Source organism: Camellia sinensis, chromosome 6, assembly GCF_055761805.1.
Source record: "Camellia sinensis isolate YWXY chromosome 6, ASM5576180v1, whole genome shotgun sequence".
NCBI lineage: Eukaryota > Viridiplantae > Streptophyta > Magnoliopsida > Ericales > Theaceae > Camellia > Camellia sinensis.
In genome coordinates, this window is record NC_138966.1 from 63,011,724 (window position 1) to 63,038,271 (window position 26,548).

Consider the following 26,548-nt stretch of genomic DNA (forward strand, 5'->3'; position numbering starts at 1 on the left):
CGTCTCTTGAAAGGAATAAAAGCATCCACAATCATCCCACATCTATTACGAACTCTTCTAAGCCACCAACGGTAAGTTTGCTCAGGAAGATTATCAATGAAGATTGAGAAACACTTTTGATTTGGAACACCTTCCATTAGTCTTCCTAATACATGACCTATATAAGTGGTTGCCTTAATAGTAAATACTATGCTTGTGCAATGAGTGCATGAACAAGAAAGGTGAGAATAAGAAGAAAATGAGGAGCACTGAACAAGTTGTGGTAATTGTTTTTTTTTTTTTTGTTGATAACAATCTTAAGTTATGTTTGAATCATAAGTTTGAATCATAAGTTTGAGTAGAGATTTTGAAAGGAAAAAATAAATAAATAAAAAAAAATTAAAAAAAAAGAAAAAGATGAGTGAGATGTGAATAAACAATTTGAAAAAAAGAAAAAGAAAAAAGGTTCAAATATGGCAAATTCATGTTAGAAGTTTTTGAGCTCTTCTTGTATTCAGTTTGAAACCGTCTTCATTGAAGCTAGACGAGGCCTCCTTTGAGGATATGTTATTTTAACAACTTTTTAGTTTTTTGACTAAAATATGAAGTAAAAAAAACTAGTATATTTGGAATGACTTTTTAGATTTTACAAAAAGATATGCAAAAAATAGAGAAAAAAGAGAATATTTGACTTTGTGGTATATGTTATAGACTTTTTGATTTTTTTAGTAACTTTTTGACTTTTAAGCTAAAACTATAACATGCCAAACGAGGCTTGTGTGTAAAAAGTGTAAATTCCCCAAAAGGAGGCTGAAACAAGAAAGGAAATTGAAACCCTAGTGCACTTGCAAAAGACCTGCACCTTTAGTTTGCCAATCTGATCCGCCTCTGCATGCCGACGAGAGAGGGGCCATTTTCCTAAATAAGCCAAATTATCAATTCAATTCCCAAACTAAGCCTAGTTTTGAAAGATATCCCAAAATAGGCTAAAACGTGGTTCAGAACCATGCTTTCACGTCTGTGCGCCTGTCCCACGTGAGAATTGGGAAGTCTTAAAAGCGTGGTTACAAAACGCGCTTTTAATTAAGAAAGCGCGGTTACAAAAGGCGCTTTTAATTAAAAAAAAATTTCTTCTGAAATCGTTGTTGTGAACCACGCTTTTAACTTACATTTTTTTTGTTCTGAAAGCGCGGTTGTGAACCACGCTTTTTAACCAAAAAAAATTTCTTCTAAAATCGTGGTTACGAACCACGCTTTTAGCTTAAATTTTTTTTTCTTCTGAAAATGTGGTTATGAAGCACGCGTTTTGGCAAAAAAAAATTTCTTCTGAAATCGTGTTTGTGAACCACGCTTTTTTATAGGATTTTTTTCTTTAAGCGAAAGCATGGTTTGTAACCATGCTTTTAAAACTTATATAAAATCTCCCCAGCCCCGTGTTTTGCAATCACACTTGTTACTTTCACTCTCGCTGCCTGCTCTCTCTCTCTCTCTTGCTCTTACTACTCTCTCTCGCTCTTACTGCTCTCTCTCTGTCGCTGTGCTCGAGCTCCCTCTGCTTCAGTACTGTCGCTCTCTGTGTTCTCTCTCGTTGGTATGGCTTCTGTCTCTCTCTGTTGATCTACTTTAATGCATTTTTTGTGTTTGTGAAAATGTGAATGTGGTTATAATGTTGGTAGAATAGGGTTCATGAATGTGAAAATGTTGTGAAATCAGAAATAATAAATTAGGGTTAGGGTTTATAATTGTGAAATCAGAAATTACGATTACGGTTTGAGAAATTAGGGTTTTGAATTGTGAAATCTGTTTAAAAATTTGTGAAATCTGTTTAGAAATGTGAAATCTGTTTATAATTGTGAAATCTGTTGAATGTGAAATCAGATTTCTGTTCAATGTGACATCTGTTGAATGTGAAATCTGTTGAATGTTGAGTCTGTTTAGAAAAATTTAAATATTATGTTTGAAATGAGAAAATGAGGGTTATGGTTTTCTATTGAATGTGAAATCAGAAATGAGGGTTTTGGTTTTGAATTAGGGTTTTGAATTGATGAATGTGAAATCATTTTTCAATTAAGATTAGGATTGTAAATTGTGAAATCAGAAATGAGGGTTATGGTTTCAGAAATTAGGGTTTAAGAAATTTATGATAAGTTAAATTTTTTTAATAATGTTATATGATTTTTTTTAGGAACAAATAATTTTTAGGAACAAATAATTATCTATAATAATAATAATTTTCTTGTATATTATTATCGTAACTAACTTTATAATTTCTTGGAAAAAAAATGGCAAAACACAAGAAAATCTAATTTTGTCTATATAAAAATTATCTATAATTAAAATTTCAAAATTTTCTATCCCTTTCTTTCAAAATTTCCAAATTATTTTTTTTTTCTTTCACTTTCACTTTCCACAAATTTTTCTTTTTAATCAAAACATATTTAAAGAATAATCATGCCATTCCCTTTTATTTTCATTCCAATAAATTAAGCACAGCCTAACAATATTTATGATATATTAAAAAAAATAGAATCATATAATATATATCAGTGTCATACAAAATTGAATTACAAGAAACTATGTTTAAAGTTGTCATGGTTAGTCTAGTTTTAATTATCTCAAGTCCATAGATCCAACTGATCATTATATCATTTTTTCTTTCTCTATTATGGAAAGTATAAGGGGATGTTTGGCATAAAAGAAAAGCAAGTTCAGCCAAAAGAAAATGAGGAGAAAATTTAAGGGAAAGAGGGAGAAAATTTTCAGTTGTGAGAGGGTGGCTGTGTCCTTCGCCGCGAATAGTCTGAGTGAAACCCAAGATGGTCGTCGACGACGTTCTTCTGATTGTGAATTACAAATATATTTTATAGGGTTTTCAATTGTGAAATCAGAAATTAGGGTTATGGTTTCAGGAATTTGGGTTTTGAATTGTGAATCCTGTATATATTTATTGCATTGTGAACTGTGAATCCTATCTATTTTTTTACAAATTAGGTTTTTGAATTTTGAAATGTGAATCCTGTCTATATTTTTTGAATTGAAAATATAATTTCTGATTGCTTCTTAGTCCTGTCGATATGATTAAATCTTGTTATTCTTTCGCTTATCTCTTCAGCTTCATCATTAGGCCACTATAACTAGTACAAACAATTTTTTGAGTTGTTTTAGGAAATAAGTTAAAAGCTAATTTTTTGTATTTTAAATTTTTTTTTTTGGAAAAACGTGTAAAAAAAATACTGAAAATGCCTTTTTACCTCGCCAAAAAATTACCAAAACATTAGAAGTCAGAAAATTTGATATAAATAAATGACTTTTTACAAAAAAATTGATATAAACATTAGAGGTCAAAAAATTTGATCCACAAAAAATTTGATATAAACATTAGAGGTGATCCGCAAAAAATTAGAAGTCAAAAAATGACTTTTTACCTCTTTGCCAAAAGAGGCCTTTGAAGTCATCCTGGAAAATGCTATTATCAAAACATTTGATATAAATAAAAAAAAAATTGTTTAAAAATTATGTTTGAAAAAATTAAAATATTTGATTTATAAAATGACTCATTTTCGATAATTTTTACCAACTTGAATTATCCAATTAACTTATTCTCTATGCGCCTGCATTATGTTTATTCAATTAAGTTTTAACTTTTTATGATAGTCGGATGTCTGAATCAGTTTACGTATTTATGGACTAATCTTACAATCCACACCAAACGTCTCTCCCACGTAGATCCGACAAATCTCAATTAATACCTATAAACATGACACATACTGAGAGTTCAACTTGAGACCTGAAAGGAGCATACCTAATTTTTAACACATAATGAGAGCTCATTAATATTAATGAAACTCAAGTTTGACTCGGTTCAGGTCGATAATTTTTTTTGTTATGTTATTTATATTGCTTAAAATTATGAGCGCTCATTAATTTTGTATTTAGGTTATTTCTTACGCTATTTCCCTAAGTTATTTCCTACGTTATTTCGTATGAGGTTATTTCCCTAAGGGAATAATCTCATAGGAAATAACCTACCAAATAACTTTGTCATTAAGGTCCCTAATGGCAAAAGCTTTAGCAAATAAAAGCAACTTCTCTTTAATTGTCCTTAAATCTCACTAATTGGACCACCGGTTTTAAAAAATTACGTGAACAATGTTTGAAATAAAAATTAAGAACAAGTCATACAAAATCAGTCAAGTTATTTCAACTCAATGAAAAAAATAATAATTTCATAGAAAAAGTTACACTTTGATTTAAGATTTTTGTATGACTTGTCCAATTTTGTCCAATCGCACTGAATAAATACAATACTTGATACAAATTATACTATAAAATTATATGAACAGAAAAATAAAAGAAGAATCTTCATAATGTCTTCACATTCAAAATTATTGATATATCTGTCTAGTTTATCGAAATAGTAAAAAAATATATCAAGATTTATCAAAACATCCTCAAAATAAGTGTTTTTTAAATTGTTACCATTTACATGCGTACGATTAAATCATTGCCCAAATTAGGGGCTTTTCCCAAATTAAGGCAAAATAGTAATTTATTTCCTAAAGTAGGCTTAGTTTGGACAGAATTCCTAAACTAAGCTAAAATGCAGCTACAAACCACGCTTTCACCGTTTTTGTGGCCCTCCCGTGGACAATTTGTAAAATCTTAAAAGCGTGGTACAATCCACGCTTTTAATTAACAAAACGTGGTTACAAATCACGCTTTTAAGGAAATTTTATTTATACATAAATTTTTAAGTAATTATTTTTTTTAAGTAAATTTGATTAAGAAAATTTGATTTATACATAACCATGCTTTTGTTAAGTAATTCTTTTTATCTTCAGAAAACGTGGTTGCAAACCACGGTTTTACTGTTGACCCGTGGATAATAACCACTTTTAAGCAAAATGTAAAAATTCAACAAAAAATTCAAAACCAGCACTCATTCTTGTTTCTCATAGACACTCACACTCACTCTCTCTATTTCTCTCTCTGACACACACACCCACAACACTCACACTCACATCAAACATATATAATTTGTAATATATATAAATTTTATTTTGTAAAATTCAAACCAATATTAAATATATATATATATATATATAATAATAATTGATAATAGCAAATAATAATCAACTATATAAAATGATTATTTTTTTACTTTAATTCTTAAAATGTAATTTTTTTTATTTAGGTAAATTACACTGACACCCCCTCAGGTTTATGTTTATGACAGTTATTCCCCCACCTTTGAAAAGAAAAATTCATTGGCAAAAAAAATAAAATTAATTGGAAAAATAAATTATTCCAAAAGAAAAATTAAATTAAAAAAAATTATTTGTTCTGAATTTTATAAAATAAAATTTATATATATTAAAAATTATATGTTTGATGTGAGTGTGTGTTGTGGGTGTGTCTGTCAAAGAGAGAGAGAGAGAGAGTGAGTGTGTGTGTGTGTGTGACAAAGAAGAGTGAGTGCTGCTTTTGATTTTTTGTTGAAAATGTGTTTTGAAAACATGTTTTTACATATTTTACTTATAAGCGTGGTCATGAATATGTATAAATCAAATTTCTTTATGTATAAATCAAGTTTACCAACACTTTATAATTTATATAAAGTCACAACCTACACTCATAATTTATGTAATGATTAGAAATTTAGGTAAATTAGAAATATTGTTACTTTGATGTAGGTTGTTACTTTGATGTAAAGTTAGGTTTACCTACACTCATAAGTTTACCTACCTCATAAGATTGTTAGATTTTCCTACACTCATAAGTTTACCTACACTCAAAGTAACAAGATTAACAATTTACACTCATAAGTTTATGTAAATTACTTAGATTTATAATTTATCAATTACATAATCAACTTACATCAATTACATTTATTTAATGATTACAAATGTTGTTACTTTATAATTTATAATCATTTTTATAAAATTTATACAAAATTAATCCAAAATTAATAAAAGATTTTCAGACCTAAAACTTAGTTGAATTACATTTAATGTGCACAAGAGCATGATCTTAATCCTAATAAATAATGTAAAAAGCATAACACAAGAGCATGATGTTAATTTTGTATGTGTTGCAAGATTTGTTTCTTAAAAAGCTAAAAAATCTAAAGCATTATCATTATTTTAACTCATATTTTAATTAAAAAATCAATAATGATTGTTGGATTACAATTGCTGATTACTTAAATAAAGTTTTTGCGTCGCAAGTAATTGTAATTGAATGAGTTAAAATTCATATAATTCTTTTACAAGTACAAGCAGATATAAGTATATTGTTGCTATTTTAATGTTTTTTGTCTTAATTGAAGCAAGTATATGGAGACTGTTCCAATTATTTCCTACTGGGGGGAAAATATAATTCGGGATCCCGATGAAAGCGTCTCATATGATGCTGAGCCGAAAGTAATATATGCGTTGCAAATTGGCATCACGCTTAGCAATTTGGAGGAGATGTTTATGTCAAAGGTGGCAAGTTACGGAGAAAGTGTCCGATTGACCTTCAAATGCAGATATCCTTATCGCCAGTGGCAAGCACACAGCAAATACAAGATATTACCGATCAATGACGATGAGGCGTTGCACACCATATTAAGTATCGGTGCAAGTTTTCAAGCACAAAATTGTTTGGAAGTCTACATTGAGAAAGAGGTTGTACACAATATCCCGAACATGACACAGATGGATTCTCGTCCGTTCACTACATTGCTGACGCATGGGATTGACACAACAGCATTTCAGTCTCCTATGTATGAATCAGATCAATGTTATCCACTAGGCTACACACAACAGTCATTTGAGGGCCATGGTGTAGAATCAAGTTCACGTGGTGGATATGATTATGAATTTGACAATAACACACAAGAAGTGCCCATATGCAGCCATCATACCACTCCGGTTGAAGTTGCTGGTAATATGGAAGAAACAGTGAACAATGTGCAGTTTGCTGACAGTGACATGCACGGTACTGATGTTGCCCTAAACGATGATGACAATGAAATGTGTGATGAAGAAAATTTATTAAGCGGATCAGATGATGATGATGATGATGATGATGAAGATGACGCTGAGGCTCCCGTTGACCCTGAAAAATGCCCCCATTCCACCTAGAGTTGAAATCCTTTTCTATGACAACATTCACATGGGTAGTGATTTTGACATTAGTACCCGTGATGTCGTTCCCCGTAACCGGATCTGGAGCGCTGAAAATCCCGAGTTAGATAGAGGAATGGTTTTTGTTGATAAGAAGCAACTTGTACATGCTGTAAAATTGTACCATGCAACAAATAATCGAGAGTATAAGGTCGTAACCTCCAAGCGATACGTTTGGGTGTCTGCTTGCAAGCACGATTGCAATTGGTGGTTGCATGCATCTCTTAGTAGGAAACATGGTCTTTTTGAAATAAAGCAGTACAGGGGTCCTCACCATTGTTTATACCCATGAATGAACAGGGACCACACTAATATTAGCTCCAGTTACAATACTTCTCATATTTTGGGACAATTTGCGGTTAGTATAAAAAATAAATGTTTACATATATATACATATTTGTTTGTTTATAGTGTTCATACCCAGATAATCCAACTCATATGTGATTGTCGTATGCAGAATGAACCTGATATGCCAATTAAGAATGTCATCGAAGATATCAAAAAGACCATGAACTATAGTATATCATACAAGAAGGCGTGATATGCAAGGGCAAAGACAATTAAAATGGTATTCGGTAATTGGGATGAATCATATAGGCAGTTGCCTAAATTCATGCATGCATTACAGACATCTAATCCTGGCACCATCGTCAAATGGAAGCATAGATATACTGGGCATACAACCATTATGCCCGTCTTCCACTTTGTTTTCTGGTCTTTCAAACCCGTCATCGATGGCTTTAGATATTGTAGGCCTGTTATAACTATAGATGGTACATTCTTATACGGTAAATACACTGGTGTGTTGCTTGTAGCAACGATTGTCACTGCCAATGGCAAAATATTACCTCTTGCATTCGCTGTTGTCGACAGGGAGAGTTTGGAGTCTTGGTCGTTCTTCATTCAAAATATCAAGGAACATATTGTCTTGGACCGACAGGGAGTGACTTTGATATTTGATCGAGCTGAGAGTATTTTAGCTGTTGTGAGGCGGCATTGATTGAATCCCTCGCTCCAATGTGTTGGATATCATCGGCACTGCCTTCAACATGTCTGCAGTAACTTTAACACAAAGTTCAAAAATAAGGAGCTCAAACAACTTCTATGGAAAGCAGGGAGTGCTGATCAACGACGAAAGTGTAATGGTTACTTAGAATAGATACAAGCTATTAACCAAGAAGCCATCAATTGGGTCCACAAGATGAATCCTGAGGACTGGGCCCTTGCATATGACGGTGGATATCACTGGGGGGTATTGACCAGTAATGATGCAGAGTGCTTCAATAGCGTCCTGAAAGGTGCAAGGAACTTACCTATCTCAGCTATGGTTGAATTTACATTTCGACGGCTCATCAAATATTTTGACGAGATGGGAGCCCAAGCTAAAACAGATGTACGAAATGAGTTCCAATACCCTAGAGAGATGCAAAAAACTATCGAGGAGGGTATCGCAAGGGGAAATACTTTTCAGTTGATATCGTATGACAGGTTAGTTTGTAATGTGAAAAAATTGTTATTATTATGTTGTTAAGTTAATTACACCTAAAAACATGAACTTGATTAGTTTGTATCAATATTGTCTTATAGGCCCCACCGCGTATTTGAGGTGCAAACATCTTTTCGCCGTGGACAAGGTCGCAATAGACAGATTGTGCAGATGAATCAACCCACGCGCAGTTATGGGAAATATGAGATAAGACACTATCTATGTTTCCATACGTTCGCTGTAATGTCTGAATGCGGTGACAATCCATTCGAGTACGTTGATCCAGTATATAGGCTTCCTGTATACATGAGGGTTTGGGAAACTAAATTCAATCCAATACCGCATCAAGATTATTGGGATGATCCGCAGTGGACCTTAATGCCTAATGTACTTCGTCTACGAGAAGTAAAACGGGGTCGTACATCTATGGCTCGTATTCTGAATGAGATGGATATATCAGACAGGTGTTTGACAGCTCGTTGCAGTCAGTGCCAGTAGACAGGTTATGACAGGCGAACATGTCCGGTGCGACTTGGTCGATGAAGACTATGTAATACTTACATATTGTAATATATCATTTTGAAATTCTTTATTTGTAATAGATCATTTAATTATGTATTTTTAAATTCTTTATTTGTAAACGGGGTCGTACATTTAAAATGTGTATTACAAAATGTGTACTTGATTCAAAATGTGTAATACAAAATTGAAAATGTGTATAATTTATTCAAACTTGTATAATTTATTGAAAATGTGTACTAGTTTTTCACTGTGTACTTGATTCAAAATGTGTATTACAAGATTCTATACTTAATCACGTAGTTCTTCTACCTGTTGGCTTTTTGGCTTTCGAAGGTTACTTTTGTAATTATGAGCGTGCCAGCAAAGATCAATCAGTCCTTACAGAATTGTAATTGCCAAACAATTATTCAGACGATTGTGTTATGGTTCTTTTAGCCTCAATAAAGAGGACTTTTACCGGTGGCTTACTGGTAGACTTCAGAGAACTTGAGCATAAAAACAGTTAAATAAACTGAAGCATTTCATTAGTATGAAAAACTTACAATGATCTTAGTTCCGTAGAGAATTACAGCAGCAATATACTCGAAAACTACTCCTACAAATGAAGTGCAGCGCAGGAACTTAAAGTACAGAAATGTAAAGGACAGGAATAACACTGGAATATGTAAAGTAAGACTGGTTTTCTTTAGATCTTTCTTCGTCCCCTTCTCTGAAGTCCTTCCTGCTATTTATACTCTCCGAAGATAACCATCGAATTGTACTTCAAACCGTCGAACTGCTCCTCCGTGATCGCTGATCATGCTACCTTATAAGTAGTTCCACTACGCCTTCACTTGCAGTTAGGCTTCACCCCTATATTCGAATTTGAATGTGAGCAACCGTTGACGCCACGTCACCGTACATTTCTTTGTTGATCCGCTACTACTCAGATCTTATAACAACCAATATTAACTGCCACGTGTATGATCAGGATCGAAAACCTGCCTGGTCTCCCCATATTACCCTTACTTTGCCACGCGTCGAATTGTCACTGGCTAGCACAAAATGTGTAGCCAACACTACCATTTCAAAATTTCATATTTTTGAATAAATTTAATATCAAATGCTGCAATCATTGTTCACATTTTATAATTTAAAAAATTTACAAATTTAAAAAAAAATTAACCTATTATAAATTAAATTTTAAAAATTGGAATGTTGCAGTCATTGTTCACAATTACAAATTTTATATGTAATTTACAAAATTTATAATTTATTCAAACTTTAGGTGCCGTTTGGTAACAGTTACGTTTTCATTTTTCTGTTTATATTTACAAAAATTTAAAAAACTCAAATAAAAACTTGTTTGGTAAAATTTTTGATTTATAAATCAATGGTCTCAATTTATAAATTTGGCCAAAAAATGAAAACACAAAAAATGTGTTTTCATTTTGAGTTTTCAGTTTTTTTTTTTTTTTTACCACCCAACACTAGCCACCACCCGCCACCATTTTCCACCACCGTCTTCCACCTCCGCCACCCCCACCCACCACCCACCCCCACCACCACCACCACCACCACCACCACTACCCACCACCCACTACCCACCTGCCATCCAACCGCCACCACCTACCACTCGCCATTACCATCCACCGCCCGCCACCACCAGCCACCCACTACCACCAGCCACCAGCCACCCGCCACTCACCCGCCACCACCACCCACCACCCGCCACCACCACCACCATCACCTGCCACCCACCTGCTACCACCACCGGCCACCCGCCACCACCACCACCACCACCCACTCGTTACCACCTATCACCCGCCACCGTCACCCACCCACCCACCACCACCACCACCATCCGCCACCACCCACCACCCACCACCACCCACCACTCACCTGCCACCATCACCCACCACCCGCCGCCACCACCACCACCACCGCCACCACCACCCGCCACCGTCACCCACCCACCCACCATCACCACCCGCCACCACCCATCACCACCCGCCACCATCACCACCACCACCCACTCGTTACCACCCACCACCCGCCGCCGTTACCCACCCACCCACCATCACCACCCGCCACCCGCCATCTGCCAGCCACCTGCCACCACCACCCACTCGCTACACCCGCCACCATCACCCATCCACTCACCATCACCACCCGCCACCTACCCGCCACCACCACCCACCTGCTACCACCATCCACCACCACCACCACCACCACTACCCACTCGCTACCACCCACCACCATCACCCATCCACCACCACCACCACCCACCACCACCAGCTACCCACCACCCACTGTCACCACTTTCCACTACCGTCTTCCGCCGCCACTTGCCACCACTCGCCATTTCTCACTCTTTTTTATATTTTAAATTTTTTTAAACATTTTGTCAATTACCAAACGCGTTTGTAGTTTATGTTTTTCTAAGAATAAACAAAAACTAATTTATAAAATTTTTGTAAATATAAACTGAAAACGTAAACGTTACCAAACACACAGCATTACAAAATCAATATTTAAGTTTTGTCAAATATGCCATAAATGTAATCATTAATTTTGAATTGCTTCAATGTAAATGGCACATAAATTTGTCTTTTCACAAACCCATAAGATTTACTTCATTGTATTTTAAATCGTTAAGTACAAAATCAATAATTACAGTTTCTCTGTTATTATGTTATGATTAAATGAGATTTTGATATGGGTGATCTAATATTTCAGTTGTATAGGCTTCATGGCACATGTACCTGAGGAGGTTCCACTGTTCAGACAGGCACATCGGGCTGACAGTATATGGGAGCGTCCGGTATGCAATAACGTTTGTTGGACTTTATGCTTACAATTAAAACACATTGCATTTTGTTGTATATTTCGTGATAATGCTATTATTTAAACTGGTCATTCTGTTGTGCAGGATGAGGCACGCACCGTGTTGACATGCCGTCGGGCAGATTCTGGATTGTGGGAGCATCCGTTTTACCATAGAGTCTTGCAGTATGTATTACGCGCGGGATTCTATGGTGTGTATCGTATCGGGTACATTCGACTGGACCACGCACTCATCACTGCTCTCATCGAGAGGTGGCGCACAGAGACTCATACATTTCATTTCCCGATCGGGGAGGCCACCGTCACATTGTAGGACGTATCCATCCTATATGGTCTTCGGATTGATGGCCGAGCAGTTACTGGAGTTAACCCACATTTCACGACGGAGTAGTGGATAGCCCTATGTGTTGAGCTATTAGGAGTAGCACCTACACCAGCAGATTTACAAGCAGGTAGACTGAGGGTCAGGTGGCTGGCTGAGCAGTTTGCTCATCTTCCAGATCATGCTCCAGATGAGTTGGTACAGCAGCATACCCGAGCATATATTATGTGGCTTATTAGGGGGGTACTTCTCCCTGATAAGTCACAAAACCTGCTCAAGCTGATGTACTTGCCACTGCTGAGAGACATTGACGAGATTGGGCAGTACAGCTGGGGTAGCATGGCTCTGGCATGCTTGTATAGGATGCTATGTCGAGCAGTTCAGGTGGGTATGAGAGAGATTGGAGGACCACTTGTCTTGCTACAGGTTAGTAAGAATTTTATTACATGTCAATTCATATTGTATGCCATATATCAGTATTGTAATTGTGTTCAAACTATTGCAGATTTGGGCATGGGAGAGATTGATTCGCATTGCCCCGTCTAGGCGGCAACTGGTTGGTCCTGGTGAGCTTCCTATGGGTGAGGGGGACATGTAGTTGGCCCCCGAACCGCGAGGTAGCTGGTGGAGGGTTGACATGGCCACGAGGTCGTCTCGACCCACGTAGTGGTAGTTTATAGAGACCAGCTGGACCGGATGATCGAGGGCGAGGTATGAAATTTTTTGATTGCATTTTAGTTGTCTTCTTCATTGTATATGTTTTGTGTTCACGAGCAAAATTTAATTTATTTGTCATCATTGTAGTTTATCTGGCAGCCTTACGCTGGGGTCCTCGATACGCTCCCCGACTACTGCCGACTGGGTCAGGAGATATGGATGGCGAGAGTGCCACTTATTTGTTTTGACGTGGTTGAGTGGCATCTCCCCCATCGTGTCCTCCGACAGTTTGGTCGGGTCCAGTCCGTGCCGGATCGGTTCGACACTAAGTAGCAGTTGCACATCACTGATAGGTGTGGCCGAGGTGGTACTGACTGGCATCTGTTTTATATGCCATATATACAGTTGTGGGATGCCCACGGGACAGTATTGTACAGGCTGACTACAGCGATGAGGTGATCCCCTCTTCCGACCCTTATATGTTGTGGTATCGGTGACATACACACCTACTAGTCGGGAATCCGAGCCACGTATCTGAGTCTGGATATCAGGGAGTTGAGCCTTATCTTGAGGCATTGGTGAGTATCATATTATGTGTCAGATAATTATTAAAATCATACTTGATTTACTTTCAGTCAACTATAGCCTAATAATACGTCTGAATGTTTGTTCAGGTGGCTGGAGCTGGGAGGTCGTATCACTTAGCTGAGGACGCCCATTTCAAACGTGATGGACAACATGCCTTGCAGGCCGTTGCAAAGATCCGAGAGTTATTGTACCAGGCATTCCAGGTTGCCCATCGGGGAGATCGTCTGCATTACGGCCACTACGGTGTACACAGTTCAGCAGCTGCTCTAGATACATCAGCGCCGTCCACGTCAGCGCCTTTCACTTCAGCACCTGCCATATCAGCTCCTTCGACATCAGTCACCCCACCACATACTACCCCATACATATCTGGCATACCTTATGTGCCTGACCCTGATTGGACACCGCCCCGATACATGCATGACGTTGTTGCCCCACCCACCCAGTTACCACCACCAGACAGTTCGACCGCGACCATGAGTACGCATGATGCAGTTCTCACTGACATCTCCCACGTTGACGATGAGGCCCATATTGAGCCCCCTCCCCAGAGCGCGCGGGAGAGGCCGAGGTTTTGGTCGTGGTGGACGTCGCGGCCGAGGTCGGGGTGCGGGCAGAGGCAGAGGTTGAGGTCCAGCTTCAGATCATGATACAGTTGCTCCAGATGATGGAGTTTCACAGCTCACAGCAGTATCTGATCTTCGTCCACAGACAAGATCAGGGGCAGCACATGCAATAGAGGGGGGGTCACACTCACAGGCTCCACAGGATACGCATTTACGATTGGGGGAGCCAGATATTCAGAGAGTCTACCGCAGGAGACCGAGGATGGAGGTCCACGGTCGGGGTTGTGGGACTGGGGGCAGGTTAGGGCATTAGCAGGTGTGATATGGAGTGTATAGTTTATTTTATTTATAGTTTTTGTTATAGTTTTTGTAAATCAAACTTGTACAGATAATGTAAATGTGTCATACTTATTTATTCCAAAAATATAATTTTACAATTTTTTATTCTTACTTGTTTTGATGATTTCCATAAAAATGAAAAGGAAAACAGAAAAAAAAAGGATAAGAATTGATAGGATTTTATTAACGAGGGAGATTGGAGGACCACTTATGTTGCTACAGGTTAGTAAAAATTTTATACAAAAAAAATCTGAGAAAAAAATGTAAACATTGCATAATGGATAGTTGTGGGGAGAAATATGAATAAAAAGGAAACAAAATAAATATCTAAACAAACACATAATTTTGTTTTCCCTTTTCTTTCACTTTTCTGAATGATTGCATTCACTGTCTTTTTTTCATGTACAAACCAATGATAACCAAACAAAATGTAGACATATATATTTGTTGTTCATCTAGCTTAAACGTGTATTTCAACTATTTGTTATATGAACCTGTAGTTCATTAAGTATCATTATTATATTCCACATCAATAATGCATGAAATCATGAAAGTCTAGTTCAAGTAGCATTCTTCAAAATAACAATAACGGACAAAAAGTAAAGGTAGAATTACAAGAACTATTCGAAAACAATTGAAATATCTCCCTTCATTGATAAGTCGTGGATAAGCATTACAAATTGCATGCATTACAGAAATGGTTTGGTCGTTCATCCAAACAACTTCATTCATTATCATCATCATTTGATATCTCAATATCAGATTCATACATAACATCCATGCTCCAGGCGCATCATCCATTAACCCATCTTCGGCACGCTCATTTGCGGTCTTCATTAATCCGGACCTTTGCAAACGTTGGGTCATGCGATTAACCTCGTCGCAGATACGATGCAATGCCCTTTGCAACAACTGTGGAGTGTCAGTTGGCATATGCATGGCTAATCGGCGAGGAAATTTAAGATTAACTTCACGACATAGCTTAACGAGAACGTTTGCTCGAGTTTTGCGAAATTCCCACTCAGCTCTCATGGTATTGATGGTGGCACGTGAGTAACGCAAATTTGGATTTAATGGGTATTCAAATTCATCTCCATCTGCAACCCAATAGCGACCCATTGCTGAATATAGATCAACCACCGTATATCTCATGATGATATTGCTCGAAATAGTTGTAAAACTTTTGTTGTGGTATGATGCGATATTTATACCATATATACACATGATAGCTGTATGTATGAAATTATTGTAAACAACTATGCATCAGAGTTGTCACGTCACCTTTTATGACCTGAACAACTATGCATCAACTTGATAGGAGTTGTCACTTCGACTTTTACGAATTGCATAATTTATTGTTATTTCAAAACAAAATGTAAAAACATAAAAAAAAAAAAAGAAGTAAAAACGTCTGAATTAGTCAAATTGCTTAAAATATTTTAAAAAATCAGTAAAAACTTTGGAAAAAAAACACGAAAATTAAGAAAGTGAAATTTTCTGAAAAATATTTTATGAAAAATGAAAAGAACCAAGCTGATCAACTGACTAAACGTCTGAATTAGTCAAATTTCTCTACCTAAATTTTTTTTAAAAAAATAAATGTGAAATTACAATTTAAAAATCTTTAAAATATTTTTAAATTTTTTGAAATATTTTTTCACAAATTTGTTTTACTTTTTAGGTGTATTGACATATTGATTAATTTATTGTTATTTTGTTATGACACCCCCTCAAAATTTAATGAATTGCATAATTCACAACGGCACAGTAGGTATGGTACGATAATAAATTGTAGCTCGCCGCAGTGATACGTCCAACATTTCTCAGTGATGCTCGCCAGTGACTTCAACAGACGTAATAATTTGGATGCTTTGTTTTTTCCTCAGATGCTATGTGACTTTGTGCAACGATACAGTGATGCATCTGACTTTGTGCAGTGATGCATGTCACTTTATGCAGTGATACAGTAATGCATGTGACTTTCTGACTTTGCCATGTTTATATAGTTTGTGACTTTTTTCCTCACATTACGTGATGCATGTGACTTTCTGCAGCGCAAATAAATGCTTTCTTTTTTTCTCACATTTCAAAATTCATCTAAGTCACATCAATACGACTACATGGCAATAGTGTTGATAAACAATTATGTGATGGACTGAAGAAGTAAAGTGCAATTTACCGAATATAAAAAGAAGCAAAAAATGCAAAGAGGAAAAAATGGAATGACTGTGAAGTTCATTAAGTGAAAATAAAATAAAATATAGGCTGCAAAGTTCCAATCGTGTTTACATATCAGGTGACCATTTTATTATTTCGGTGAAAAAAACAACGATAGTTTTGCAGGTCGAACTGAGTTGGACAGTTGTGTATTTACTTGCACTCTGTTTCATAGTTGTTTATGAAGAATATTACTTTAAAACAAAGAAAATTTAAGCATTTAATTTCATTTACAATTTTTTGAAAACACCAATTTGTACTGAAATCGTCAATTCCAAATGACTACTTACTGTATTAAAAAAGTAAGCATGAAAAAATAGTTTCATGTGGCGATGTGACAATTCACTGCATGTTGTTTTATTTGACAACTATAGTGATCCCGGGTTTACCGTTGTTGTACCGTGATCCGGACATGTGTCCGTGAATGTTGATAGTTGATTATTATCTTGTTTGCATCCTCTTTACTTTGTATATTGAGTTATAGGATGTGTTGGGCAGGTTTGTTACAGGTTGGTTGTGTTTGGGAGCCTAGTGCTGCTGCCCAGATTTTTGGACCTTCGCTCGAGCGAGGAGTTGGTCGCTCGAGCGAGAGTTGAGTTTGTGTCTGGTGGATCGAGCCAGAGTAGCTTCGCTCGAGCGAGCGATTGCGTCTGGTTCTGGACCTGAGAGTTGCATTTCTTGGCTCGAGCGAGCTTTCTTCGCTCGAGCGGTCTGGTTTGTTCTTCGCTCGAGCGAGAGGTCTGTCGCTCGAGCGTGCTTCTGGTTGCAGACCTGAGGGTTTGAGTTGTTGGCTCGAGCGAGCATTCTTTCGCTCGAGCGCACTTTTGAGTTTTTGGCTCGAGCGAGAACTTCTTGGCTCGAGCGAGAGTTTTCTGAGTCTGGTCGCTCGAGCGACAAAGTCTTCGCTCGAGCGAGCGTGTTTTATATCAGCGGACAGTAGCGTTTTTGAACATCACTTTTTCACTTTCTTTTTTGATCAAACCCTAGATCCGAGACTCTGTCTCTCTAAACTTACACTCTCTCTAAGATTTGATCTCCCTAGAGTGTGAATCTAGCCTAGAGCCTTTGTTAAAAAGATAGAGGGCGTTGAGTGCTTTGATTTAATCTGAAAAAGTTTGGATTTGGAGCACGTTGATCTTCGAGTCTTCATCTCCTTTTTGCCTCAAACTTCGAGGTAGGGATATCCTACTCCTCTCTATGGATTTTGTCTTTAAATTTTAGTATTTTGAAATGTTGGGGTTGGTTTGGTAATTTGGTGAAAGTTTGGGGCTTTTGTGCAATTTTACAAAAGTTGGGGATTTTATTCATAATAAACCTAGATGCATGTTTGGCATAGAGAAATGGAATAAATGTTGAATCATTGATGAAAATGGGACCTAAGGGTTGAAATCGTAATTACGGATAACGACCTAATTACATTGTTTGATTAATTGGGATAATTAATTGTGAGAAATGAGGAAATGAAATGTTGATTGAATATCCATTGTGCATTTATTTTCTGTTTAGAGATAACTGCTTTGGGCTATCGGTGGAGGATAGTCGTGATTGTTGTAGACAATGCATGATGATTAGGCAAACAGAAACTAATCAATGGAATGTGTCATGGAATTTGACGATTGATAGAATACATTAATTGTATGTATTGAGTGATTGTATATAGAACCAATGTGTTTATATACGTTATGTGTAGAGGAGGAGATGAGGGATGTACTCCGCGGTTTAGGGGAAGATGGGGGATGTACCTCTAAACCGGATAGTGTTGGGAGAAATAGGGGATGAACTCCGTAGATACAGCTCATATGCTTGTCTAGAGAAGTAAAGATAGAGCTTATATGCTTATCTTTGTGAAGTGTGGATATAGCTCATATGCTTATCTGTGAATATGGGATATTGTTGTTATACATATTTGTTGAGAATGTGGATATAGCTTATGTGCTTATCTGTGAATGTGGGATATAGTTTTGATACATATCTGTTGAGAATGTGGATAGTGCATATATGTCTATCTGTTGAAAAAGGGAAAATGAAAAGTAACTTGGACTCATAAGTCGTATGACATAAATATGTGATTTATGTGAATGTATCAGTGTTGGCCATCTATCAATTGCTAACCTTTTAGTCATTGTTCATGGTTGGTTTAGTGTATTTCTACTAGGCTGTGGCTCACCCTATATGGGAATATCATTTTCAGGTACAGGTAGCATGCCACCTCCAAGGACATAGCTTGGGAGGCTAGAGGCGGACATACTTTTGTCGTTTTACTTTTTGATGTATTACATGTAAATTCAAGCCAAGGGCTTCATGTGTAATGAGTTAGTACTCTTTTGTTGTAACTAAGTGTTAACTTGGAAAGCTGTAAGCCCATAGGGCATTTGCTTTTGTTGTCAACATGTAATACTTTTGTAATGGAATTCTGTTAAATGGAAGAATGTGGAACTTTTACATATCAATGCATGTCTTATTTGATGGGTTTAATGTTATTATTTTGAGGGCATTACAACTTGGTATCAGAGCGTACCGGGTTCGAATACTTTGGGTACGTGGGATGTGATTAGGATCACAATGGGTTTGTCTCGCTTGATAGAGACTTAGATGTAGTGTTATATGCTACATGCTTAATTGATAACATGCTTATGTGACTATGTGGGTATGGGATTTAGTTTCTAGGATGTTGATTGGATCCTTGGGTTTCTGGGAGTCTTGTTGGAAAAGCACTTGATCAATGCTATTTCTAACCGGAACTCTAGTAACGCCTCAGGACTATCGTTATCCGGAAATGAAATTCGTAAGTGCTTATGTGTTTATGTGCTTACGTGGAGTGAATTACAGTTGTCCATGCACTAGGACGTGGGTGTTTAGTTTCGGCACATTTGTGAATGTGCTAATGTTCTGTGTTACCTTTATTAGGATGTCAGGGCGAGGAAGAGGTGCTAGGCGTGGTAGACCTGCGAGGCAGGAAGTACCGTTACCGGGTGAGATTCCGGCAGTGCAGGAGGGAGTTGGCCAGGCCAATGTGGCCGAGCCAGTGGGTCAGCAGGCCATGGGTGCCTTGGCCAGAGAGATAGCAGGAGCTTTGGGTATTCTTAGAGCTGGGAATCAGGCAGCTGAGGCAGGGCCTTCTTTCTTGAAGAGAGAGTTTTTCCGGTCTAATCCGGATGAGTTTATTGGGGATCCGAAGGAGCCACTGAAGGCTGATGAGTAGCTAGAACAAATGAGTAAGACGTTCGAGATGCTTGGCATTGAGGACGGAGCACTGAAAGTGACCTTGGCATCCTTCCAACTGAAGGGAGATGCGGGTCAATGGTGGAAGTACGAGAAGGCTCGTGTTGGTGGTACTTGGAAGGCGTTTGTGAATGCTTTTCAGGAGAGATTTTTGTCTGCAGCAGCTAGGGAGAAGCTGAGGGATCAGTTTAATCGGCTTAAACAGCAGGGCTTGTCAGTGGCCGAGTTTGAGGCTACTTTTACCAGTCTGTCCAGGTTTGCACCGGAACTGGTGGCGTCTGAGGAACGCCGTTGCTATGAGTTTGAGCGGAAGTTGAGGCGGGGCCTCAAGTTGAGAGTTGGTGGGTCTTATATCCAAGAGTATAGACACCTGGTAGATGCCACTGCTCATATGGAAATTATGATGCAGGAAGAGGAGGAAGAACAGAGGGGCTCCAAGAGGAGCCAGGATGGTCAGGGTGATGGCAGGAGGCAGAGGGGTTATAACCCTCAGCAGTCTCAGGGAGCAGTTTCTAGATCGACCTTTCCAGTGTCGAGTGCAGGCTCGGGGAGAGGCAATCAGGGAGAGTTTGCTTGTTACAAGTGTGGCCAGCTGGGTCACAAGGTTTCTGTTTGCCCGCAGAAGGGTGGGGGTCAGAGAGCTGCTTCTTCTTCAACTAGACCGCAGAGTCAGAGTTTGGGCAGGGGGCAGCCCTTGTCTTGTTATCAGTGTGGACAGTCTAGGCACCTGAAGAGGTTTTGCCCACAGTTGAGTGCCACTTCGGGTGCGTCTGGTTCTAGGCAGACGCAGGGTTTTCAGCCAGCTCAGTCTGTGCAGGCCTCGAGGGCCAATCCGGGAGCTTCGTCATCCCAGACTGTGCAGCAGTCTTTTGCTCCGAGAGGTGAGCAGGTAGACCAGGGGCCTACGGGCGCGTGTATGCTGTTACCGCGCAGGATTTAGTACCGGCTCCATCGGTAGTGAGAGGTACTTTTCTGTTTTGCAACTCGGTTGCTAATGTGTTGATAGACACGGGTGCATCTCATTCTTTTGTATCTGCTGCATTTGCATCTGTTTTGGAATTGGAGTTAGCACAGTTAGCATCTCCTATTTGTGTGGTATCGCCTTTGGGTGGTGAGTTGATCCTGAAACAGGGTGTTAGAGGATGTGATATAGAGGTCGCCGACTATAGGCTTCCTTTTCCGTTTGTTGTCATGCCCATGAAGGGTTTTGATGTTATTTTGGGTATGGACTGGCTATCGTCATACCGGGCTGTTATCGATTGCTACCACCAGAGGGTCACGTTATGTACCTTGAGCGGGGAGTGGTTCCATTTCTTGGGAGACCGGGTTGGTAGTGTTTTGCCACCGGGGTATGATTCGCGAGGGCGAAGTGAGCTTAGTAGTCTACTTGCCAGCTTTGAGAGTGGTGAGAGTGGTAAGACCCAGCTTGTGTTGCCGAGGGTGGTTTGTGAATATTCGGATGTCTTTCCCGAAGACCTTGTTAATTTGCCACCTCACCGAGAGATAGAGTTCTCTATTGATTTAGTGTCCGGCATGGCGCCGATTTCTATGGCACCTTACCGTTTTGCTCCAGCAGAGTTAGTTGAGTTAAAAGTTCAGCTCCAGGAATTGCTAGATAAGGGCTTTGTTCGCCCTAGTGTTTCGCCGTGGGGAGCACCGGCCCTCTTTGTTAAAAAGAAAGATGGTGCCTTGAGATTGTGTATTGACTACCGGAAGTTGAATCGGGCTACGGTTAAAAATAAGTATCCTATGCCCCGTATAGATGACCTGTTTGACCAGTTGAAGGGTTCCCGTTGTTTCTCTAAGATAGACTTGAGATCGGGTTACCACCAGTTGAGGGTCAGGGAGGAGGATGTTCCTAAGACGGCATTCCGTACGCGGTATGGCCATTACGAGTTTCTGGTGATGCCATTTGGGCTTACCAATGCACTGGCAATCTTTATGGACTTGATGAACCGGATCTTCCGGGAATTCTTGGATCGGTTTGTAGTCGTTTTTGTGGACGACATCCTTATCTATTCGCCTTCTGAGGAGGAGCATGAGGAACACTTGAGAGTGGTGCTTGAGTTACTTAGAGGCCATAGGCTGTATGCCAAGTTTGGGAAGTGTGAGTTCTGGCTGAGGGAAGTCAAATTCTTAGGCCACGTAGTATCCGGGGAAGGGGTGTCTGTTGATGCATCCAAGGTAGAGGCAGTGCAGGATTGGGCACAGCCTAAGAGTGTGTTTGAGATCCGCAGTTTTCTGGGATTGGCTGGGTATTACCGTCGGTTTGTGAAAGATTTCTCCAGGTTAGCGTCACCGTTGACTAGACTGACTCGGAAAGGAGTCAAGTTTGTGTGGAGTGAGACTTGTGAAAAGTCGTTCCAAGAGCTGAAAGTTAGATTGACCACCGCTCCGGTGTTGATTATTCCGGAGAGAGGGTTGGGTTATGCGGTTTATTGTGATGCCTCACGAGAGGGTTTGGGTTGTGTGTTGATGCAAGAAGGGAAAGTGGTAGCTTATGGCTCACGACAGTTGAAAATACACGAGAAGAATTACCCCACGCACGACCTAGAGTTAGCAGCAGTGATCTTTGCCTTGAAAATTTGAAGGCACTACCTTTATGGTGAGAAGTTCGAGGTGTTCTCGGACCACAAGAGTTTGAAGTATCTGTTTACACAGAGAGACTTGAATTTGAGGCAGAGGAGATGGATGGAGTTCATCGAGGATTATGATTTTGAGTTGCATTATCATCTGGGAAAGGCCAACGTTGTGGCCGATGCCCTTAGTAGAAAATCCATTAGTGTTGTAGCTAGTATAGCCATCCGGGAATGGGAGATGTTGGGAGCACTTGGTGAGTTTGATTTGCTACTGGGCGAATCTATTGAGGCTGCGGCCTTGTTTTCTGTTGTTGCGCAGCTTACACTTGTAACTAGAGTGTTAGAGGCACAGAGAGGTGACCTTGAGGTAGAATCCCTCCGAGAGAAGATCTCCAGTGGGAAAGTTGAGAAGGGTTTGACGGTGTATCCCGACCTGAGTGTGAGATACCGAGACCGTTTGTTTGTGCCGGAGTCTTGCCGTGAGGAAGTACTCCGAGAGTTTCATCATTCGCGCCTTGCGGTGCATCCGGGAGGTACTAAGATGTATCAGGATTTGGGTCGCCAGTTTTGGTGGCGGGGTATGAAGAGAGATGTGGCTGTTTTCGTATCGAAGTGCCTTACTTGCCAGCAAGTGAAGGCCGAGCATCAGAGGCCAGCGGGTTTGTTGCAACCCTTGCCTATTGCCGAGTGGAAGTGGGAGCATGTCACTATAGACTTCGTTGTAGGTCTTCCGAGGACTCAGCGGGGTAGTGATGCTATTTGGGTGGTTGTAGACCGGTTGACTAAGTCAGCGCACTTTATTCCTATGCGCGTGAGAGATTCAATAGATCATCTTGCCGACTTGTATATTCGGGACGTAGTGAGATTACACGGGGTCCCAGTGACGATCGTCTCAGATAGAGATCCTCGTTTTACTGCTAGGTTGTGGCAGAGCTTGCAGAGTGCCTTGGGCACTAAGTTGACCTTTAGTACGGCTTATCATCCTCAGACTGACGGGCAGTCCGAGCGTACTATTCAGATCCTCGAGGATATGCTTCGGGGTTGTGTCCTGGATTTCAGTGGGACGTGGAAGAGGCACTTGCCATTGATAGAGTTTGCCTACAACAACAGTTTTCAGTCTAGCATCGGTATGGCACCGTTTGAGGCCTTGTATGGCCGACCGTGTAGGTCTCCAGTTTGTTGGGCCGAGGTGGGTGATGCACCTTTGTTGGGTCCAGAGTTGGTTAGGGAGACGACGGAGAAAGTTGAGCTTATCCGTAGGAGGCTTGTTACAACCCAGAGTCGACAAAAGAGTTATGCCGACCGTAGAAGGAGGCCTTTGGCGTTTGAGATAGGTGATCATGTCTTTCTGAAGATCTCACCTAGGCGAGGTTTAATGAGGTTTGGGAAGAGTGGGAAGTTATCCCCTCGGTTTATTGGTCCTTTTGAGATCCTTGAGAGGATTGGCGAGGTTGCTTATCGGTTAGCCTTACCGCCGCAGTTGTCCGGAGTGCATGACGTGTTTCATGTGAGTATGCTTCGGAAGTATGAGCCAGATCCATCACATGTGTTGGATTGGACCGATTTAGAGGTAGATGAGGATGCCTCGTATGAGGAGAAACCGGTTCGGGTCTTGGATAGGCGGGATCAGGTCCTGCGTGGCAAGACCATTCCTTTGGTGAAAGTCTTGTGGAAACATCACGGAGTGGAGGAAGCCACTTGGGAACGTGAGTTGGAAGTCCGCGAAAAATATCCGGACTTGTTTGTTGATATGTAATCTTGTATTTACATTTTGAACTATTGTTGAACTTAAGAGATTTTATATATGTCTTAAGTTGTGAAACATTGAAAATGTTTTGGTTTATTGGAAGTATGTTTTGGAACTTGCCTCATATGGAAGTTGAATGTAACATTATATATGTTGACTATATATGTTGAAATTGGAAAGATAATGCGTAATGTTGATGCATGTTGAAAGTACATATGTTGTTTACATATTGTGAAATGCCCCTTGTTAAGGGGATGAGATGACCGGTAATGGGTCGACTTGTTGAATGTTAAAATGTAACATTGTTTAAAATGGAGGAAAACTTGTTTTTGAAAACTTGTGCTTAATTTCGGGGACGAAATTCTTTAAGCGGGGGAGGTTATAGTGATCCCGGGTTTACCCTTGTTGTACCGTGATCCGGACATGTGTCCGTGAATGTTGATAGTTGTTTATTATCTTGTTTGCATCCTCTTTACTTTGTATATTGAGTTATAGGATGTGTTGGGTAGGTTTGTTACAGGTTGGTTGTGTTTGGGAGCCTAGTGCTGCTGCCCAGATTTTTGGAACTTCGCTCGAGCGAGGAGTTGGTCGCTCGAGCGAGAGTTGAGTTTGTGTCTGGTGGATCGAGCCAGAGTAGCTTCGCTCGAGCGAGCGATTGCGTCTGGTTCTGGACCTGAGAGTTGCATTTCTTGGCTCGAGCGAGCTTTCTTCGCTCGAGCGGTCTGGTTTGTTCTTCGCTCGAGCGAGAGGTCTGTCGCTCGAGCGTGCTTCTGGTTGCAGACCTGAGGGTTTGAGTTGTTGGCTCGAGCGAGCATTCTTTCGCTCGAGCGCACTTTTGAGTTTTTGGCTCGAGCGAGAACTTCTTGGCTCGAGCGAGAGTTTTCTGAGTCTGGTCGCTCGAGCGACAAAGTCTTCGCTCGAGCGAGCGTGTTTTATATCAGCGGACAGTAGCGTTTTTGAACATCACTTTTTCACTTTCTTTTTTGATCAAACCCTAGATCCGAGACTCTGTCTCTCTAAACTTACACTCTCTCTAAGATTTGATCTCCCTAGAGTGTGAATCTAGCCTAGAGCCTTTGTTAAAAAGATAGAGGGCGTTGAGTGCTTTGATTTAATCTGAAAAAGTTTGGATTTGGAGCACGTTGATCTTCGAGTCTTCATCTCCTTTTTGCCTCAAACTTCGAGGTAGGGATATCCTACTCCTCTCTATGGATTTTGTCTTTAAATTTTAGTATTTTGAAATGTTGGGGTTGGTTTGGTAATTTGGTGAAAGTTTGGGGCTTTTGTGCAATTTTACAAAAGTTGGGGATTTTATTCATAATAAACCTAGATGCATGTTTGGCATAGAGAAATGGAATAAATGTTGAATCATTGATGAAAATGGGACCTAAGGGTTGAAATCGTAATTACGGATAACGACCTAATTACATTGTTTGATTAATTGGGATAATTAATTGTGAGAAATGAGGAAATGAAATGTTGATTGAATATCCATTGTGCATTTATTTTCTGTTTAGAGATAACTGCTTTGGGCTATCGGTGGAGGATAGTCGTGATTGTTGTAGACAATGCATGATGATTAGGCAAACAGAAACTAATCAATGGAATGTGTCATGGAATTTGACGATTGATAGAATACATTAATTGTATGTATTGAGTGATTGTATATAGAACCAATGTATTTATATACGTTATGTGTAGAGGAGGAGATGAGGGATGTACTCCGCGGTTTAGGGGAAGATGGGGGATGTACCTCTAAACCGGATAGTATTGGGAGAAAATAGGGGATGAACTCCGTAGATACAGCTCATATGCTTGTCTAGAGAAGTGAAGATAGAGCTTATATGCTTATCTTTGTGAAGTGTGGATATAGCTCATATGCTTATCTGTGAATATGGGATATTGTTGTTATACATATCTGTTGAGAATGTGGATATAGCTTATGTGCTTATCTGTGAATGTAGGATATAGTTTTGATACATATCTGTTGAGAATGTGGATAGTGCATATATGTCTATCTGTTGAAAAAGGGAAAATGAAAAGTAACTTGGACTCATAAGTCGTATGACATAAATATGTGATTTATGTGAATATATCAGTGTTGGCCATCTATCAATTGCTAATCTTTTAGTCATTGTTCATGGTTGGTTTAGTGTATTTCTACTGGGCTGTGGCTCACCCTATATGGGAATATCATTTTCAGGTACAGGTAGCATGCCACCTCCAAGGACATAGCTTGGGAGGCTAGAGGCGGACATACTTTTGTCGTTTTACTTTTTGATGTATTACATGTAAATTCAAGCCAAGGGCTTAATGTGTAATGAGTTAG

The 26,548-nt window shown here is 39.3% G+C and overlaps 1 long non-coding RNA gene across 2 annotated transcripts in view; it reads right to left on the bottom strand.

Moving 5' to 3' along the window:
- Nucleotides 1-265: 265 nt before the first annotated feature.
- Nucleotides 266-26,548, bottom strand: part of LOC114316286 (uncharacterized) — a 65,328-nt gene continuing 39,045 nt past the window's right edge. For both annotated transcript variants that reach the window (XR_014332385.1, XR_014332387.1), the window contains one exon: nt 266-867. This is a non-coding gene — a long non-coding RNA (uncharacterized LOC114316286). The remainder of the gene's footprint in view (nt 868-26,548) is intronic.